The sequence below is a fragment of the Ictidomys tridecemlineatus genome, chromosome 3 (genome assembly GCF_052094955.1).
Source record: "Ictidomys tridecemlineatus isolate mIctTri1 chromosome 3, mIctTri1.hap1, whole genome shotgun sequence".
In the NCBI taxonomy this organism is placed as follows: domain Eukaryota; kingdom Metazoa; phylum Chordata; class Mammalia; order Rodentia; family Sciuridae; genus Ictidomys; species Ictidomys tridecemlineatus.
Window position 1 is genome coordinate 10,128,840 of NC_135479.1, and position 17,249 is coordinate 10,146,088.

General features: G+C 41.1%; 1 protein-coding gene across 4 annotated transcripts in view; it reads right to left on the minus strand.

Moving 5' to 3' along the window:
* Kcnj16 (potassium inwardly rectifying channel subfamily J member 16) overlaps positions 1-17,249 on the minus strand; it is a 51,092-nt gene that overhangs the window by 18,586 nt on the left and 15,257 nt on the right. Inside the window, exon 1 of one of the 4 annotated variants that reach the window (XM_005335990.5) lies at positions 5,714-5,992. The exons of the other annotated variants lie outside the window; for them this stretch is intronic. The gene's annotated coding sequence lies outside the window, so the exon portion shown is untranslated. Of the gene's footprint in view, positions 1-5,713; positions 5,993-17,249 lie in introns of those variants that run through there. 4 annotated transcript variants of the gene reach the window in all.

Sequence of the window (17,249 nt, forward strand, 5' to 3'; positions counted from 1 at the left end):
GAATCTGCAATAGCAGCAAAGAAATAAACAGACCCAGAAGGGATTCTCTCCATGAGAGCTAACTGGGACCTGCCTTTTCATGGTTAATACTTCCAAAATCATGGCATTATATGGCCTGTGAGTGGACCGTGGGAGGACCTTTGGTCTCTGGATATCCTTTGTAATTATCCCAATAAGCTTTGACACATAGGGGAAAACAATTCAGCAGGTCCTCAGGAAATCAGGAAGAATAAAGCTCCCTCCTGCATGGGTCAAAGTCCACAGAATTATCTTGGTATTGATTCCTTCTGCAGTGAGAAGCTTTAAGCTTAGGGAAGAATTAGCTGAATCATAAGGATTCAATGCTAGAAAGCAGTGTGTGCGCATGTGAGTGTGAGTGTGTGTGTGTGTGTGTGTGTGTGTGTGTGCGCGCGCGCGCGCGCGCGCGCGCGCGCGTAGCTATGTAAGTCGCGTTCCTGATCAGTGAGTTAAAGGGTCCACATTCCAGTCTCTGCTCTATTCATGTCCTTGGTTGTTTGTGCATAGCCCAAGGTCATTTCCTCAGAGGTTTAAAAGAAAACCAGTTCACTCTTCTCCAGAGCTCTCTCAAATGGCCACCAGCATTTACCTGCTGATTATTGCAACTGTGATGGTAGATATGGGGAGGATGGAGAGGATGTGGGTGGGCAACAATGAAAGCAACAAAAACCAAAAAAAAAAAAAAAATCCAAGAAAGAGAGAGAATTTCATGCCCTAACAGGTGAAGGAGGAGGGTCCTTTGTCAGGTAAAATCAGACATGAATGAATACCTGAGTCCGGTGTCCTTCAAAGGATAAAAGTACTTCATTTAGATAGAGAAATAAATTTATAAGAAGAGCCACTTCAAGAGATGTACGGTGTGCAGCTGAGTGATGATGAAAAAATGTGATTTTCTCTTGAAAACTTCTAAGAAGGTAGATTTTGAGTTTTCTCATCACACACACACAAAAAAAGAAAGATAAAAACGTGAGGTAATGCGCTGCCACAGTGTATCATATTTCAAACAATAGATTATGCATGATAAATGTATATTTTATGTGTCAATTAAAAATAAATATATAAGTAAAACCTGAAATGCATTCAGAACCTGAAAAAGCACATCTCCCTCCTCATTTCCAAAGATATGCTACCCGGTTAGAGCATCTGTTATAATTACAGGCCATAATTTCCAGGCGCGTGGAGTGTCTTCACTTTGGAGAGATCGTCTCCTGACCTTGTAGATGGAAGACAACCCTCACTTTGAGTCTCTCAGTCTGGAAAGACCTCCGCAGCACTGACCAGGATGCTGAAGGGAGGAAAGAGTGTCAGGACTTTGGTTTAACAGATAAAGGAATAAGGGACAAGAAGGAAGGAGAGATACAGAGTTGGGAACTGAGAAGTGAGTACCGCCAGCATGTAGGTAGGTGAACACTGCATCCAAGAGGCTCAGCAAAACGTTACTGGGCCCCGGGGATGCAGTTGGGGCTCAGGATGCTCAGACCAGGGAAGTATGAGTGTCAAACACAGTCCTCAGCCAAGAAGAAGGGCTTCCTAAGTGCTAGGTCCGTAACACCCAGGAATTTGCTTAATCCTCCTAGATTTAGGTGTCCATATTATCCCCATTATATTTACCGTCAAAGAATTGGTGCTTAACTAGTTTGGTAAATTTCCTCAGGGTCACATAGCTTTTTTGCTGTTGTGGCTAAAAAACCCAACAAGAACAATTTTACAGGAGGAAAGTTTATTTGGTGGCTCACAGTTTCAGAGATCCATTGACAGCTGGCTTCATTCCTCTGGGCTTGAAGTGAGGCTGAACATCATGGTGGAAGATTATGGCAGAAGGAAGCAGCTCACAGGATCATTAGGAAGTCCAGAGAGAGACTCCACTGTCCAGATGCAAAATATATAACCCAATGACCCACCTCCTCCAGTCACACTCTACCTGCCTGCAGTTACCACTCAGTTAATCCCCACCCAAGGAATAATTCACTCATTGGGTTAAGACTCTCACAACCCTATCATTTCTCCTCTAAGTCTTTTTGCATTGTCTCACACAGGAGCTTTTGGGGGACACCTACATCCAAATCATAACAGGTAATAAATGTTGGGTGCAAAAGACTCTGAACAATTCATCTTGTCCCATCACTGAAGTTGGAAACCTTCATCAGGAAAGAAGCTGGTGGAGGCAGAATCAGGGTGAAGGCTGGATTTGAGCTCAGGAGACCCTGGGACTGAGTCAAAAGTACAGAACAGAACTGGCTGCGAGAAATGCTGGCTGAGGCCCCTGAGATGCGTTTTTTAGGCCCACTTACTTAGGATTTGTAAGGACTTAGGAATGACCCTTCTCAGAACCTGGAGCAGGAAAGATTGCATGTGAGATCAAATGCCCTCAGCTCCAGGGACTGGGGAAGCTCACGGGCAGAGAAATCTGGGCAACTCATGTTGCGAAATGTCAATCCATCTGTGCCCAACCCAAAAGTCTATCAAGACAAACAGAGAAGGAGGGAGCACTGGAAAATGGGGTGAAAAGACATCTTTCCCAGAAACTCAAAGCAAAGGTTCAATGAAAATGGTTTCCCATCCACAGAGAATTTCAAATGAAAGTAATGAAGTTTTGTTTAATTGGAGATATTTCAGATCATTAGGGTAATGGTTGATTCTGGATCTCTTATTTTTAAGAGAATTCACAGTAATGGTGAAGGAACAAAAGTAGAAGATTATACAATAAAAATAACAGAAGAAGAAACTATTAAATATACAAACTTCCATATTCTAAGCCTTTATTGAGCACCAACTATATTCCCTTTTCTGTAATATAGAGGTGCTGAGATAAATAAAACCTTTTTCTGGTTCTTTTCACAACTTGTTATTCCAAATATATTATTTAGGATTTTTGCAAACCAAATGATGCCTTTACCATAATCATTAAGACCTAAGTTTTGAAATACAGACTTCATGTTTTGAAAAACATGACTTCACTCCAAGCGGCTGACACTCTTGCCTGACAAAATGGGACACCATAGATTCACATAATACAGACAGGGCCTTGCTCTGTGATGCCCAGAGGGTGGGACTATGTTCTGCTTACAGAATTTATGAGGATATAGATTTAATATCTGTATTAGAAGGACATTTTTACCATTAGTGTCTCAAACAACAGACACAAAATATTGAAGATTGAGAACTTTCACCCAGTGAATTTGGATAATCGGCTTAAAGGATTTACAGAAGGCTTTTTCAAAATCGTAAGGCAGTTGAACTAGATAGTGCTGGAGTTCTCCTTTAGCACTGTGAGATGTTAAATGGTTCTACCTTACATTATTTTTCATTAACTAGTACACAGCATTTTCTCCAACATTTTGAGATGAATATCAATGAAAGTCTGTCTAAGATTAAGAGTAAACCGCTTCAGAAAGGCTTCGTCGTCTCATTAATGTCAAGACATTTGAATCTTCTAATTAAAAAAAATTTGAATTATGAGACATATCAGCCATGACAACAGGAAAATTGTCCCAATTGATGTTTTGATGCTATGTGGGTTTGGGTTCATTCTATTGACTTTTGTAATTTTAGCTAACTTATTTTCATTTGTATTTTGTAATTCTCTGTATAGCTAAAACTAAAAGCAAACAAAAAGCACTTTGGATTGGATAGTGGATTTTCTGATCGATCATTAAAGAAAAACTAGGGTACATTCCTGGGAAGTCTCCAAGGACAGTAGGTGTTTCTGGACCAGTGACTCTCAGAGTTCAAGGTTCTACTGATCCCTCTGTGATGCGGGTGGTGTGGCCTTTTGAAGAAGAACCAGATTCAGATATTTGAACATCTGCATCCTGTGAGGCCCTTTTTCTGATTCTTCTCACAACTTGTTATTCCAAATATATGATTTAGGATTTCTTCAAACCAAATGATGCCTTTACCATCATCATGAAGACCTGATTGGTCTGTGAAATACAGACCAACTTTGAATTTCGTCTCCACCATTTATCTATGCAAACTCAGACTCCAAAAAAAAAATGAGGTCATTACGAGAAGTAAATCAGATAGCATTATAAAATAATCAATGTCCTGTCTGTGTCTGTCGTTTTCACCTAAAGGTTAAGCACTGGGACAAAATGGAAACCTCTACCCTGGCTGACTTGGAGCAGAGACAGTGACAATTGTGGGTGAGACCACTGTGCACTTTAGCACACTTTAAAGCACATGCTTGCATATAGCGGAATTTAAAAGATCAGAATGTGAAATGACTGCTCTGTCCTTCTTATAGACTGTGTACACATAGCAGAATGTCCCTGGCCTCGACTCTTTTTTATCACCATGGCCCTTCAAGCCAGCCCATCCTAACATGCCATCATCCCTGACATTGGCTGCAGACACAGTGCTCATCAGAGGATGAGGCCAGGGATGCCTTATGAATGTCAAAAAGCTAAAAGCTGGTGATTGCTGGCCAGAACACCAGAGCAGAAGCAGAGCTGGGCTGCTGTAAATAGCCAAAACCCCCTTGGATATCGCAACTGTATTCCACCTTCCTCATGACAGAATTGCAATTGGCTTCTATTTTCTTCAACTGGAGAACCAGACCTGTGTTCCTTGGAACTGAGCCATCTGAGATATTACCCTGAGCCTGGCTATTAAACCACTTTTGCTCTCTATCAGAGTCTCCTTCCTCTCTAAAAAGGAGCTAATAAAAATGGTGTCCATTGAGTTTGTGCTCCCTGTGTGCCAGGTATCATATCAAGAGAGATTAAATAATATCTAAGAGACTGATTCTATTAAAGGCTGTTGCCAAGGAGGCAGAGAGAAGCTAAGTAACTGGGAAAGGTCACACTGCTCACGAGTGGCCCTTTCTGAAAGTTTCTGCACTTTCAGAAACTTTCAGAACTGGGGACATTGCTCCTAACTTCTTCTCAAGTTTATTCCAAGGCTCATTGGAAATAAAAGCAGGACAAAAAGGGTCTTTTCAAAGGAAACAATTGCAGTTTTTCATAAGTGGGGCATTTAAGGTTAACCTTGGCCATGCAATTACATAGAACTTAGAACTTTCAGAAACAAATTGGATTCCTCCCACCTGTGCCACCTCTGGTGAAATGGAAACCTGAAGAAGGCGGCGGCTGGTGGCCAGTGCCATTTGCTCCTAAGCAACAGTCAAAGTTACAAGGTGAGAACCTTATGGCTTTAATGAAGCTACCTTTCAGCAGGTGTTTTTACCAAGCATCTTTTTAGTATTTCTCTTGGTAGTTTTAGTTATGAAGATGCACTTAATTACAAATCCATGGAAGCTCACTTCACCATACAGTTTTAAATTCTCAATGCCCTTGGTTGTCACTTTGCAGAAATGGAAGAGCGACCTGAGCCGGGCACGCAAGGAGACAGGAGACTGAGGCTCCACCAAGCCCACGCTGCCCTATGTCAGTCAGTCCTTCAGGTCCATCTGGCTAAGTCCTCATCCTTGCATCTCTTTCTCTGAACATTCATTCCCTAAACGGGTCAATCAGTGAACTCTCCTATTTAATCTGTTTGTTTCAGCTCCCTGGAGATGACACAAGAGAAAGAAAAACTTTCCCAGTCTGTGCAGCTATAAAGCATGACTACAGAGCCCAAGGAAGCTCCATAAACCTGCCTCTTAGCAGCACATCCACAGAAAGACCCAGCTCAAGAGAGCCCGTGAGTAATTAGTTCAGGATCGGCTGTCTTTGTGCTCCTCGCTCAGTCTTACCTTAGTGACAGATAACGAGCTTCGGATCCAAGCCCCGCGTCCTTTTCATCGTGTAAGAGCAGCGCAGCTCGGGGGGCTGGGGGTTCTTTTAGTACCCCCTCTGAAGCTGTCAGCACCTACCACCATGGAGATGAGAAACCGCACAGGAGAATCTCGCTCTTCTTTGCCTTTCCGGACACATTCACGGACAGACAAAGGCCACTGAGTTCTCGGCTTCACTCCAGTGAATCGACACTTTCTTTAACTGGTTCCCATGCCTACTCACACTAGGTAGGCTTGCCAATGGTGGCTGACGGCAATGAGGATTAGGGAGCACTCTCCTTCCTCCACACCTCTTTGTCTCTTGATCACACCTCTGTGAGCCTGTTCAATAGCAAGAATCTCCCACAAGAATCTCCAAGTGGCCACAAATCGCCCTTAGACTTTCAACGACCCAGAAAGCTGGATCTTTTGCAAATACCTCCAGGGCTCAGGTGCTGCTTCCAAACTTGTGTTCTTCTTAAGTTTAGGTGCTCTGTTACTGATACAGTAAAGATTTTTCTGTGCAAACACACACCCTGTCTGACAATGTAATCTTACCCCGAAGGTAAACAGCATCTTGCCCAACGGTGTTTCATTTGGGTTCCAAGGAAATGTGTGACCCTAGAAAGATTGTCAACCTCCATAGTGATTCCAAGGGCAAGGTTTAGATGTTCTTGAGAAACTGATTTTGTTTTGCAGCTTGTTTGCTTACTTCCTCTGAGTTTGAGATGAGAGAGAGAGAGAGAGAATACATTACTCCTCCAATGTCCATTCTTTATGTACTTAGAAGGTCTTGCAGTTTGGAATGAACTAGACATGAAAATGTTGACATTTTTAAGGACCTGGGTGAATGTTGGTGCCATTTACCAAGACAGTGGGAAAGGGAGGAATTTGGAGCAGAAGATTCATTAATTGATATGTTGCAGTAGTACCTTTGGTAGGGATTCTGAAAACCAAATGAAAACATCGAGTTGACATCATATTAATCTGGGCTTCAGGGGAGAATCCCAGAATAAAGGTATGTGATTGCAAATTTTCAGTTACCTGTATGGAATTTGGAACCATGAACATAGAGGAGTTTATACAATAACTAAAGCCTGGAGCAGCCCAGGTTGAGGTTGGAAAGATGAGACTGAGAGGGAGAATCGCTTAGTCAAAGGCAAACGATGAGATGAGACGTGAAATAAAGTGGAGTTGTACCAAAAAAGGAGTAATCACTGGATGTTGAATACTAGGGTTAGTAGAAGAGAGAACCAAGACTTGACCATTTGATTTGGCAATGTGATGTTACTGGTGACCTTGATGAAAGATGTCACAACGGAGTTTTGGAAATGAATGACTAATTAGGCTAAGGACAAATGAATAGTATAGAAGGAAGGGAATAGAGCAGGCATCCAACATGCAGGGAGTTCTGATGATACATGAAGTAGAAAACTGGCAGAGGGAAAGGATGGGAGGATCCAAGGAAGCTTATTTTTCAGGGAAAGTGTTGTTTGTTTTGAATTAACATAAGATGTTATGGTGGGTCACACAAGGTGTTGCAAGCTGATTAACTTTTTAATGAAGTAAATGTCCTGAGATTACTCCTGTGTGTTTTTTTCTATTAAAAATAAGTACTTTGGGTAAACACACAGAGGGATCCCTTTTTAGTCTCCTGGTTTCGTTGCAAAATCCTGGGGAAAGAGTAGACACTGTTATTGGAACAACTTCTAATGCTCTTTGCGCATGTGATGCCACTAACCATCATATTCGAATAATTCTGTGAAGAATGAATAATTCAATCGATGATTTTCTATTTTTCCCTGTTTTTTTCCCATACCATGAAAAAATGTCTTCTTAAATAAAACATTGTTTTTATAATTATAGAAAACAATGAACTATAGAAAGTATACACCCTATAATAACTTTTCAGGAAGTATTAATTAAAATGTTTAATTAATATTTTATAATATTTGATTAATTAAAACATTTTTAAAAATAATTATGATATTAATCCAGTAACTAGTCATAGCTTATCACTAAGCTACTAGTTCACCAAGAACATTGTTTGATGTACAACTTATGCCCAATACCTATTTCTTGGAAAGAAAAATATATGAATGAGTGAGTGCAAAGCATATCACTAAAGAGATCATTATCTATAAATATTTACCTTAAAAGTGTTATTCATATTAGGAATAGTTTAAAGGCCTAAGTCCTTCATAAACCACAACAGAAAAATGAAACACAAAACAGATAAATTGAGTCTATTTAATATAATAGATGGGCATAAATAATAGATGATAGGTGATATGATTGTGTATGCATAAAGCTTTCAGACAGCTTTGAGAGCACTGTTTAAAGAGGCAGAAGCTGCCCTCCACAGAATCCATTTAAATGCACAGTATGTTAGACCTGTGCTTGCTGACCTTGGCATTTGGACCAGATAATATTTCTTGGTTGTGTGAAGATGTTTTGTGCTTGCAGGATATTTGGCAGCCTTCCCATGTGATGTGAGTGGAACCCCCACCTGTCCCCAGCAGCGATAGCCCAAACTAGGATCAGACATTGCCAAATGTCCCCTGATATGCAAAGTGGCCCCAGCTTAAGAATCGCTATTCTGGTAGGCGAGTTTTATTCTTGGTGAGTGGTATCTGGACTAGAATATGGATTCTCAAAATGTACAAATGTAATTTCTTTCATAAAATACAATACTAAATAATTGGATTACTTGAATTATTCTTATTATTTAGAATTTGGATTCTCTAAAAAGAGGGTGTATGTGTAAAATGCATGCCATGCTTGGGACATTGACTTTGCTGGGGATCTGTGGCTCCGCTTATGAAGATGTATGCTCATGAGTAGAAGCTGGGTTCTGGGGAAAGAGGGAGAGTCAAAGCACATTTCCATGGAAGGAGTAGTGCAGACATTGTTTTTCCTGAGAATCTCATTAAATGTGTGGGATTAAATTGTCCTCATGTTGTCTTTAAAGTGCCCAGAGGTAGAGTGGTTTAGAGATGAGATAGGGTGTCACAGGGTCAATTTGAACCCTGTCACTAGCCATTTGATTTAGTCATCTATGCCTCCATCCCCTAACCTGTAAAAGGGAAATAATAAAAATATCTATTTCATAGAGCTCTTAGCAGAAATATATTTGTAAAGCACTTAAAACAGCAGGAGGCCAAAATAAATGCCATCTATGTATTTGTAGAATAAGTCCTAGTGGGAGAACATGAAGAGAAATGCCTGCTGGCTGGTGGATGAGGATAAAGGCTCTGAGAAGATGAAATGTAGGTGGCAGAGGAACGGGCAAAGAGGTCTGAGGCCAGATTAAAGATGGGTAAAGGAAACTCATTGATTTTTGGAGGAAAACCATACAAAGTATTCTCCTGATAATCACATGGTACACAAACGGACCAATTCAGTGAACTGATTTTCAATAGAGAAGAGAGATGTGTGAAGATGTCTAGTGCTTGCAGGATATTTGGCAGGCTCCCTAACCTCTCAATAGAGAAAAGAGAGCCCTGACTTGTAATGCATAGAATTTTAAATTTTAGCCTGACTTTCCATCTCCAATGAACATTGTTGACTTGCTCTAGACAGCCTCAGCAACTGCTGTGCCATGCCTTCAACTGGATCTAAACAAGCTCAGCAGATGCGGTGTATGCTTATCAGTAGATGGACTTTAGGGCTTCCTGTTTTTCTGTCTGTCTGGCTGCCTTGGAATACAGAGGAAGCTTTTGAAATCCTCACTAGTAAACAGGGTGTTCCTCCTGGAAGTCTCCTCCACTACTTAAGATCCTAAAGTGATTAGAACCTTTCCGACATCTCTTCCTTTCTTTGGCCAAGCTGTGCTAAAGTAGATGATCCTAACAGATTTCAAGATCCCAAACCATAAATAGATTGACAGTGAGTGAGTTCTTCTCAAATTAATGAAAATCATTTAATCTTGGAACAGAACAGTGAAGCATTATAGAAGTTTCTGTTTGAATTTTTTTTTCTTCTGAATTTGAATGAATTATGTTTTCAGCTGCTTGTTGTACCTACTCTGCAACATACACACTGCCAGGCAAGTCCTTCTGAGAATTGCAAAAGGGACTGAATCAAGTAATGTTATGAGAAGATTCGACAGTGATCTGAATCAGCAGAGGGAAGTATACGGCAAGAGCGACTGTCTAATGCCCTCTCTAGCAGCATCCCTTCCAATGGCTCTCAGCTCTTTCCTGTCATTTTCTGCTTCATCATGAACCAGGTCCTTCATGATCCCCATGCGATCTGTTCCTACTTTAGGATAACTCCACATAACCACAGAGGAAGTCTTTTCCTCAACTTAGATAAAAATGTGTCTGTAGCTTTCACAAGACTTTTCCATACTCAAGCTGTCCCCTGAAGCTCTGCAAAACAAGTCTCATCCCACTCCCAACAGCCACTTCTTCAGACAAAGAGAGGGGTGCTCAGTTGCCTGATAAACTCAGTGTTCATTTCTGCTGCTGAAACTCCCCAAAGGCTGCAATTATTTCCAGTATACATAACAATCATTTAATCTGTCCCTGTTGATAGTGGAAAGAGCAGGGCAAATGTAATAATTCTGAGTTAACAGGGCCATACTACTAACCAGGACTGCTGGACACTTGGTCAACTTATTCGTCAACAGTGGCCTGCTGATAACAACTCTCTTAGATATAAATGTCTGATTTGTAGAACCCCAATTCCTGTGGCATCTGTTCCAATCATGGCTATTTCAAGGCACTGATGTGAGGTATCAGGGTGGTAAGATTTGAGAGGTGTGCTCAGTTGGACCTTATGAGCTGGTGCAAAGCAATGTTGGCACAGTGCTGTATTAAAAGTCATGCCTTAGAGTTTGCTCAATGTTCTGGTTATTTCCTAAATGCCTCTTTTAAGATGCAATATATCTTAATTTATAATTAGAGGAGTGCTGATTGACCAGTCCTGAGACAGTCCAGGTTCCACTCAAAATTCTACTTCAAAGCTACTCTGAATGTAGTAAATCTGTAAGTATACAGAATAACTAGGGAGCCTCTCGCTTCTAATATTTGGGTCAGAAAAAAATAAATTGTCCTTTGGTGTCAGTGCTAGAAATAAAATTGGGTGGTCAATGCATCATGGTACATTCCCTCTAAATTATATTTGGAAGCAACCACTGATTCATTATTGAAACTTTTGGTATAGAAGAAAAAAAGAAACTGCATTTAAATTGCTGACTTATTAAGAGTGATGCTGCAAAATGATTTATTTTAAAGTCTTCAAATGCTTTCATATAATCCGTAAGCACTTAAGCCCTTATCATGAATTGCAGAATCTCTAAAAAATATTTAACTTAAAACTCAACTAATGAGTAAGCCTCTTTTCATTCTAGCCTTTTCTACTCCTGGTTTCTTAGAAGCGTTGGACGTGTTTGTTTTTGTTCGCCAGCGAATCCGCTCTACAGTAGTTACTTGCTGAGTCACATTTTCCCCAAGGGTACAATTTACACCCTTGCTCTATTCCTGCTGAATGAAACTGACTGAGGCCAACTGTGATACCACTGAAAACGAGTTAGCAGGAAAAATCCAAATGCATACTTGGCTCTATCTTGGGTTTGAGATGGGGAGACTAGGAGACGGAGCTAGCAGAGAACAGCAACATCATCATCGCAAAACATGTGGATTATTCTGAGGGACTGTGAAAGAGGCTTTGCCCAGGAGACTCACACCATCTGATTAGCATGAACCTACAGCATTCAAGATGGGCATTGAGGAATCGGGTTCTGCTAGTGAGAATGGATTGGCCAGAGGAGAGACAGGGAGGGTGTTAAGGAGGTAAAGGACAGGAACGAACTCAAGAGATACATGGGAGTCAGAATCTGCAATAATCTGTAATCCATTTGGGAAGAAAGGGGTAAGGGAAGGAGATGGCAGAGCTGAGTGGAGAAAATGGGGAAAGACTGGGATGAGATGGAAAAAAAGTCAAAGATGATTTCAAGAGAAGGATGGGTATGGATGCCACATCGGGTCTGTAGGTCAAAGGGCAAGATGTTTCAGAAGTCAATTTGCTGTTATGTAGAAAGGGTAATGGGGAGAAGAGACAGGAGTAGAAACTTAAAGAGAATGGAAAATATTTGAGACAGTCACTGTCGGGACGTAGGAAAAAAAAAAAAAGTTTCCATGGGGTGACGCTGAGCGCCTGGGCTTAGGAACAGTTCCTAAGAGCCTAATGCAATAAGTGGATGTTGAGAAATCGTCCCAGGTGCCCCCTTCTCCATGATTATCTGCTCCTCTTCTTTCTGTTGGAGACCCACCAGGCAAAAATAAAGACTTTTTGATTTAAGAATGTTAATAAGGTAACTTATTTCCATTCTGGGTTTCCAGTTTGACCACTAAATGGCCTTCGTGACAAAAACAGTGAAATTCCCTCAAGACATTTGTTCCAGCAACATTTTCTGGAGACCTCCCGGTGCAGACCTCTGACATCAGTGAGGAGACAGGAGCGCACTGGCTGTGCCACCCTGCCAGCGCGCTGTGGGGAGATCCGTAATTTAGTCAAAGGAAAGAATCCCCCATGCCCCCACCCCGCCGCCCAGTGAGCTCACGTCTCCAGTGGCTAACTCTGTATCTGTGATCACACAATGGAAGTCTACCCAAAAACACCCAGGAATTTTTCCTTTATTCTATTCAGAAATTAAATGTGCACACATCCCATCTACCCAATAAGTATTTCACCATGTCTGATGATCTCTTTAATTCTAGTGGGATCGCCAAGAAAAGAGGGAGCATTAAATATATTAGGACACGCTGCTGCTGCTACCTCTTGGCTCGGCTGAGTCTCCTATCTTTCCATGCTTCTAGAGTATTGTATTTTAAATATAGATTTGTCTACCCTCCAAAAAGTAAAATCCATGTCTGAAAACCTTGACCATGTTACCGGCTGTAACCTGCTCAACCAAGAAAGCTGAAGTCAAAACAGTCCTGATTGTCTGATACCAAACCCTGCGAGCTCTGAGAGGTTTGATTTCCAGCCCAGTGGATGGTTGCCAGCCCCTGAATTATGCAGATAGAACCTAAATTTCCCTTGTCACTTAATGCACATAGTTGTTTTTTTTTTAGCTTATCTGATACCTAATAACATCTGAAAAAATTATCAACTTACCAGCAATCTCCAAATCTTGGCTCTGAATGCTATGTTGTCACAGCAAATGTACAAAAGATTTTTCATTTAAGAATGTAAACACTGATTTTGATGTAATAATCATGGTAGGTATTAATCACTGAGAAACTAGTACACATTAGAACTTTGGTAACTGGTTTACAGGAATTATCTGTTTTAGTTCTTAAACAACCTATAAGGCATTAACCCCATCATCGCAGTTCTGGAGAGGAGCACCAGGGATTGAAGCCAGGGTGCTTAACCACTGAGCCACATCCCCAGCTCTTTTTTTTTTTTTGATTTTTAAATTTTGAGATAGGGTCTTGACAAGTTTCTTGGGGCCTCACTAAGTTGCTGAGTCTGGCTTTGAATCTGAGATCCTCCTGCCTCAGCCTCTCGAACTGCTGGGATGAAAGATATGTGCCAACACACCTGGCTCATCATAGCAATTTTTAAACAAGCAAAATGAGAATTAAACATGTTAATGTGCTATTAGAAAGTCACATAATGAATAAAAGTTATTGGCAGGATTGGAATAGAAACCGTCTTAACATCAGAGAACACACAATTCTCAGTAGAGGTGAAACCGACCTTCTTAAAGAAACAGAGTCACTTTGATCTATCTACAGACAAATGTCATGTTACTGCTGATAGATCCACAAAGAGAAGAGCCAACTATATCAGAGTCATAGCAATACAACTCTTGCTGGAATGACCTGGAAAGAGGACTTAGTAACCTGAACACCAAATCATCAGAAACCTGAGCTAGTTCAAAGAATCTTGACACTAGTTTGAACCAGTTACAGCTATTTTTCTGGCTTTGCAAATCGTAGTTGCCACAGGTGATATTTGGTGGGTCTTAGTGAGTTTCTTCCTCTGGCAGGACTACTCTTACCATTTAATGGCATCAGGATAGAGAACATAATAAAGTCTCTGAGGAGAAGCAAAGACCACACAAATAAAAAAAAAAACAGAGAGCTTATTAATTCAGACCTCCATTCAGCCAGGGATCCAGGTAAGTTACTTTCATTTGTCAGAAACTGGAATGCAGACAGAGGAGTGGAAACCACTTTACAGAGGCCAACTGGGAGCACTCAGGTATGCTCAGGCTGATGTGGATAGCTGGAGTTGGGCTGACCAGAAGCAGAGCCTCTTATGTGCTGGGTTCAGAGAGCATGATTTCTTTCTCTGGTGGGTTCAGAGTTCGAAGTTGGGACCAAAATGAGGGAAGCTGACAATCACTGACCAAGTTCTGACCACTTGAGGCTGAATGCTGCCAAGGTTGTAGTTGGACTTCTCAGGAGATTGATACAGAGTTTATGCATCCGTTTGTACACTCAGCTTCTCCAAGAAACAACACAGTATGGTGCTTAGTAGAGTTCAACAGACGCATTACACAAATACATTTTCTGTATCTGTAATTTCCTCCCAGAGACTTATAAATCGAGTTACTTGTGAATAAAGCAAACATACAAAAATGCAGAAATTATTTAGAAGCTTCCATAAGATGAGTCAAAAATACATTAAATAATGCTTATTTTTAAAGCATCTTAGCTTTTTCCAGAAATTTAATTACTAGCCAATATGTTAAAGCTTGATAAATTTTATTATAATTTAGTCTTTCTGCTCTTTACGAAATCGATTGTAAAAAAGTACTCAATGATGTCAAATTTGTCTCAGAGGGACACGTTCTGCAATAAAGAATCTGAAGGACAGCGGTCCCTGCCATTTTCCAGGACTACCAACCCCAACACAGCAAATGTAAGCACGGCTTGCCCACTGTGCATTGACTTCCAAATGTGACTCTATGTCACTGTCCAAAATTGTTTTGTACCAGTGCAGGATAGTGGTATAATGAATACCAACCTCCTCGAATGTACCAACTCAAACTCATTTTGATCTCAAAAGTTCGGTAAATGTATGTTGCCATTTCTCTCATTTTTCCTGGTGGCTATATTTCTCCAGCTTCTTTCTTTGTTGACTCAGAAGTAGGTGCAATGGATGGTGGTGATCATGTAAATATTTCACCAGCCCATCCCTGCAATATGAAAAGCACCCCTATAAAAATATAGGTCCACTCATTCTTAGCAGCTCAGGGTCTTTCAACTTCCTCAACTTTCTCAAATGGATAAATGTAACACTGACTGAGCTATTACCTTTCAACATGTAGATACTTTCTCTTGGAGACAGATTTGATGGGCAGTTGCACCTTCCCAACTTCCCCACCCTGCCCTGCCTGAAAATATTTCTCTTGCTACCATGAAAATGAGGACCAAAGCACAGCCTAGGCCAAAAGATTTGAGTCAGTAATTCCGTGCAGACGCTCCTTGAAGGTTACTTTTATTTTCACTTTGGCTTTTTCCAAAGTCTTAAGTAAATGCAAATGTTACTATTGTTATTTCTCTTTAGGCTTGAAAGTCTGGAAAATATAGAGGAAGCTTCAGAACCCGAGAGCTGTCTGGGGCGCAAGAAAAAGTTATGGAAGAAAATCTGAGTCATGAGCTTGTGCGTCAATACCCAGATCCCAATTTTCTCCCTCTTTATAGGATAACTATTTTGGAGAATGCTTCATGTCTCCTACCTTTCCCCCATCCACAGGTCATGGTTCCTTTTGTTTCCCCTTTTGATTTGATCTTCCCCTTCCTCTTTTTGAAAGGTGTTCTTCCATTTAATTATCCCTACTAAGATGGCTTGCTGACACCTAATCAACTTCCACTAGTTACAGAAATCACAGAAGCACAGTCCAAAAGACGCATCTTAAAAAGGATGAAAGATCCAAACAGTAAGCAGGAAAAACAAGTGCTTGCGTCCAGGATTATCTAACCACTTCATAATGACTAAAATAAACTTAAAGTTCAACCATGATTTTTTTAAGATATTTTATAAGACAACGAAAGCAAATTCTTCCTTCATCTTGCTGCATTTCTCGACTCTTTTCCAAGGATATTGTGGAGTCTCTCTTGGCTATCCCCATCTATGATGGGATGCATGGGGGTCCCCCTAACTTCTCATACCCTGTGAATATGACCTTATTTGGGGGTGAAAATGTCTGTAGATGTGACTGAAGGAAATTGAAGTCATTAGAGTGGGCCCCAATACAAGGTGACTGAGATTCTCAAAAAAAGAGGAGGAAATCTGGACCTACATGCACACACTGGTAAAAAGGTCAAATAAAGATGGAGGCAGAGCATGGAGAGCAGCTGCCAGAAGGCCAGAAACACAGGGGCCAGATGAAGCAGGGAAAGGCAAGAAAACTTTTTTCCCCAGTGGATTCTGGGAGAGCACGGCCACTGTCCTGTGGCTTGATCCAAATATCCAGCCTCCTGAGCAGTCAGAATACATTTCTGTTAGCCGGGTGCTGCTATGGTGCATGCCTGTAGTCCCAGCAGCTTAAGAGGCTGAGGCACGAGGACTGCAAGTTTGAGGACAGCCTCAGAACCCTTGCAAGACTCTCACTAATGTAGCGAGACCCTGTCTCAAAATAAAATATAAAGAGGGCTAGGGATGTGGCTCAATGGTTTAGCACCCAGGAGTTTAATTCCTGGTACCAAAAAAAAAAAGAAGAAGAAGAAGAAATTTCTACTGTTTTAAGCTACTGAGTTTTTGGTACTTTGTCACAGCAGGAAAATAATGTAACATTCATACTTGCATTTTAGAGGTTAATTTACATCTTATAGATTTTATTCCCTCTACTTCTTCCTTTCTGAAGGAATGGTTTTTACTAGCTTTTGACCTTTACAAATTGATGGAGGTGATGGCTAAAATTCTGTGTCAGTCTGATTGGACTAAGGGGTGCCCAGCCAGTAAAACCCAATTTCTGGGTTTGTCTGTCAGTGAGTTTCTGGAAGAGATTAGCGTTTGAATCAGCGGACTGAGTAAAGAAAGTCCCTTTAGCAATGTGGGTGGATATCATCCAAACTGTTAAGAGCCCAGATTAAAAAAAAAAAAAAAAAGCCACGGATGAAGGGAGGACTTCCTCTTCCTTCTGGAGCTGGGACATCCAGCTCATTTCAGGTCTTCAGACTCAGTCTAAGCCACATCATCATGTCCCCTGGTCCTCAAGACTTGGGGAGCCACCTGAATCGCACATATTCCTTCTCCAGCCACAGAGGGAATTCCATGTGACCTCTGGACTCTGGGACTGCAGGGTCCATTTCCTAACACATATCCTCACATACGTCTCCCCATCTCCCCATCCCCTCGTTTTTGTTTCTCTGGAGAACTTGGTGATCACAAAGAGCTAGTAAGTGTTTCAGTCATTTCCAACCGTAAAATCAGCGACCTGATGACCTAAGCTGTTTTCTGAGTTTGTTTCCAGAGATGTGCCGTTAGAGACAACAAGCTTACTCTTGGGTTGCAACACACCATATTTTCAAGAGATTACAGAAATTAT